The following is a 4419-nucleotide window of genomic DNA, read 5'->3' on the forward strand; positions in this document are numbered from 1 at the left end:
GATCCCGACTTAGAAAGAAATCTTAGGAGAACTCGAAGAGCACCTGTTGAGAGTGAGAATAGAGGTGAAATGGGAGACCAAAGAGATAACATACCCCAGAATGTGGAGCAACCTAGGGTTGAGCATGAGGATCTGAGAGCTGAGAATTTTGAGCAAGCTAGAGCTTGGAATGTGGATTTCACTACATCCTTTAGGGATTTGTTCGCACCCGTTGCGACTAACTCCCATTCATGTATAGTGTTGCCACCAACCTATGCTACCCATTTCGATTTGAAGCCACATGTCATCCAACTCCTACCATAATTCCATGGCTTAGAACTTGAAAATCCTTATAGTCATGTAAAGAAGTTCAAGGACATGTGCACCACCTTCAAATTCCAAAATTTTTCTGAAAAGTCTATCCACCTTAGACTATTTCCTTTCTCCCTGCACGATAAAGCAAGGGCATGGTTGGATTCCAACATGCCCGGGTCCATTACATCTTGGGAAAGCTTGTTGAGCAAGTTTTATAACAAGTTTTTCCTAATGTCAAAGGTAAATGAATGCAGGAAGGAGATTAGCTCTTTCACTCAGGAGGAGGATGAGATGTTTTCAGAAAGTTGGGAGAGGTTCAAGGAGTTGTTGATAAGATGCCCTCCACATGGATATGAGGAGTGGAGACATGTTCAGTTCTTCTACCAAGGATTGACCCAATCCAACCGGAGTATGATCGAGTCAATGAATGGGAGGGTATTCTTAAGTTTGACGGGGGATGAAGCGTATAAGGTATTGGACAAGTTGTTCGACAGCTCACAGTAGTGGGATTTTTCGAGTTGTCGGGATAAATTTGCCCGTATCCCCAAGAAAGGAGGCATCTATGAGGTTAAGGAGGACACTGATTTGAGGATTAAGATAGATGCTCTCACCAAGAAGGTAGATGCTCTCGATGTAGGTCAGTCCATCAATGCTGCCAACACTTTCAATGTTGATAGCTGTTCCATCTGTGCTAGTCCTATGCACTTAGCACAGAATTGTCCATCTATGCCGGCTTTTGGTGAGTATCCTATGGAACAAGTAAACGCTTTCAATGATTATCGGAAGCAGTCAAATGGACCATATTCTGAGACCTACAATCCAGGGTGGCGGAACCACCCTAATTTTTCATGGAAGCAGAACCAATCGATGAATCAGGGAGGAGCCCCTCATCATGCTCACAATCAATACCCTCCCGGATTTCCACTAGTTTCGACTCATGGTCGCTTGGCCCAGCCAGCACCATCACCTGCTTACCAAGCTCCCACTCAAGCACCAGCGTCGGTTTCATAGTCGTTGGAGGAAACTCTAAGGGACTTCATGAAGATGACCAGCCAATCCATCGGTGACGTGAGAAGTGCGACAATGGTCAATACCCAAGCAATTGCCAAGCTGGAGAGTCAGATGGGACAAATGGCAAGTCACTTGGGTGAAAGAGAGAAGGGAAAATTCCCTCGTCAGCCCGTGCCCAACCCGAAGGGACAATATGCGGTTGGAAGTTCATTAGATCCTATGCACGGGCAGGAGTAGGTGCAATCGATTATCACACTGAGGTCAGGGAGACAAGTGGACAATCAAGTGGTTCTTCTTGAAGAGAACCCAGCTGTGCCACAAGGGCAAGAGAGTGGCAACAAGGAGAAGAGAGATGCTGAGCCATCTACAGCCACGCCCATTGTTGAGGACCCTCCTAGGTCATTTGTGCCTAAAGCACCTTACCCTGAAAGGTTGCAAGCACCCAAGAAAGGAGGGAAGTTTGAGGACATTCTGGAGGTGTTTAAGCAGGTCCAAATCAATATCCCATTTTTGGACACCATTCAACAAGTGCCTTCGTATGCGAAGTTCTTGAAGGACTTGATCACAGTTAAGAGGAGAACGAATGTCCCAAAAAAAGCATTTTTGACAGAGCAAGTTTGCTCTATCCTTCAGTGCAAGTTTCCCATTAAGTATAAGGACCCTGGTGTCCTACCATCTCTTGCACAATAGGAATCAACCAAATTGACAAGGCGCTTTGAGATCTTGGAGCGAGTGTGAATCTCCTACCCTATTCAATTTACCTGCAATTGGGGTTAGGAGAATTGAAGCCCATGTCCATGACACTTCAATTGGCTGACCAGTCAGTTAAGATACCACGGGGAATCATTGAAGATGTTTTGATCAAGGTGGATAAGTTTTACTTCCCCGTGGACTTCATTGTGCTAGACACAGAGCCGGTCCAGAATGTTGGGATTTAGATACCGGTGATTCTAGGGTGACCATTCTTAGCTATGGCTAACACCCTAATCAATTGTAGGACAGGGGTGATGAAGATTTCCTTCGGAAATATGACAGTGGAGCTGAATATCTTTGATATTAGCAAGCAACCACTGGAATATGATGAAGTGAGAAATGTATGCTTGATAGAGGAGATCATGGAGGAGACTGTGGATGAATCAAGCATTGAGGACTTCTTGGAGGCATGCTTTGCTCAGTTTGGAGAGGATTTAGACTTGGATAAGTTGCTTGAGTTAGCAGATGCGATTTTGGAGACTGCTCCTCTAGCGAGTAGTAAGAAGGAGGAGCTAGCAGTACCTGATCCCCCAAAGAAGGAACTTAAAACTCTACCAGATAACCTTAAGTATAAGTTCCAAGGTCCAGCAGATTCTTTGCCTGTGATTATAGCTTTGGATTTGGTTGATGCTCAAGAGAAAAAATTGTTAGAGGTTTTAAGAGAGCACAAGGAAGCTATCGGCTAGACAATTGAGGATATCAAGGGGATCAGCCCCTCGGTGGTGATGCACAAGATACATTTAAAGGAGAATGCCAAGCCATCGAGGGAGTCACAGAGAAGGCTCAACCCAGCTGTGCAAGAGGTTGTGAGGGCTGAAGTGGGTAAGCCCGATTCATGTCGTGCCTAAGCGGGCTGGATTGATGGTAGTTAAGAACAAGGATGACGAGTTGGTCCCAACTCGTATTCAGTTAGGATGGAGAGTATGCATAGACTACGGCAAGTTGAAAGTTGCCACCAGGAAGGATCATTTCCCACTTCCATTTATTGATCAGATGGTGGAGCGCTTGGCTGGGCATGAGTACTATTGTTTCTTAGATGGTTATTCTGGATATAACCAGGTCCCTGTGGACCCTGAAGATCAGGAGAAGACAACTTTTACCTGTCCTTTTGGGACATTCACCTACCATCGCATGCCTTTTGGGTTATGCAATGCACCCGCTACCTTTCAGCGGAGCATGCTCAGCATTTTTTTCGACATTGTAGAGCGTTTCTTGGAGATTTTTATGAACAATTTCTTTGCCTTCGGTTCATCCTTTGAGGAGTGTTTGCACCGCCTCACTTTGGTTTTAAAGCGATCCAAGGAGAAGAACCTGGTGCTTAATTGGGTGAAGTGCCATTTTATGGTCAAGCAAGGTATTGTATTGGGGCACGTCATATCTCAGTGGGGGATTAAGGTTGACAAAGCAAAGGTGGATCTAATTTCCAACGTTCCACCCCCACGTATAGTGAAGGAGGTTCGCTCGTTTCTGGGCCATGCAGGATTTTATAGGCGATTCATCTAGGACTTTAGCAAGATTGCCAAGCCCTTGTGCAAATTGTTAGTGAAAGAGGCCCCATTTGTATTTGATGAGGACTGCAAGATAGCATTTGGGGATCTGAAGAGAATTCTTACGTCCACGCCTATTATTTAGCCACCCAACTGGGGTGTACCATTTAAGATCATGTGTGACGCAACAGATTATGCAGTCAAAGCTGCTTTGGGGTAGCGTGTTGATAGACTCCCCCATGTCATTTACTATGCAAGCAGAACTCTGAACGATGCACAACTCAATTACTCTACCATTGGGAAGGAGTTGTTGGCAGTCGTTTTTGCGCTGAACAACTTCAGATCTTATTTGTTAGGATCTAAAGTCATCATCTACTCGGATCATGCAGCATTGAAGTATCTTTTTTCCAAAAAAGATGCTAAATCTCGTCTTATCCGATGGATTTTGTTACTTTAGGAGTTTGATATAGAAATTCGGGATAAGAAGGGTTCTCAAAATGTGGTGGCAGATCATTTGTCTAGGTTGACTATGGATTACACTGAGGATGCCAGACCCATTTCTGAGACCTTCCCTAACGAGCAATTGATGCACATTGCTCACAATCCCGCACCATGGTTTGCTGACATAGTGAACTATCTTGTCACCGGCCAAATGCCTTTGCATTAGGGGCTACAAGATAAGTTCAAATTTTTGTCTATGGTGAAGTTATTTTTTTGGGATGATCCTTACCTGTTCAAGTATTGTCCCGATCAGATCATTAGGAGGTGTATACCTGAGCATGACCAATCGAATGTCATCTCCTTTTGTCATGATCATGCATGTGGAGGCCACTTTAGTGCTAAGAAGACCGCTGCAAAGATTTTGCAATGTGGC

General features: G+C 44.7%; 1 non-coding gene across 1 annotated transcript; it reads right to left on the bottom strand.

The window, feature by feature from the left end:
• Positions 1-539: 539 nt before the first annotated feature.
• LOC132164823 (small nucleolar RNA R71) lies at positions 540-647 on the bottom strand. Its single transcript, XR_009438426.1, has one exon. It is a non-coding gene; the product is annotated as a small nucleolar RNA R71 (small nucleolar RNA).
• Between the last annotated feature and the right edge of the window lie 3772 nt (positions 648-4419).

Source organism: Corylus avellana, chromosome 8 (genome assembly GCF_965113065.1).
Source record: "Corylus avellana chromosome 8, dhCorAvel1.hap1.2, whole genome shotgun sequence".
NCBI lineage: Eukaryota > Viridiplantae > Streptophyta > Magnoliopsida > Fagales > Betulaceae > Corylus > Corylus avellana.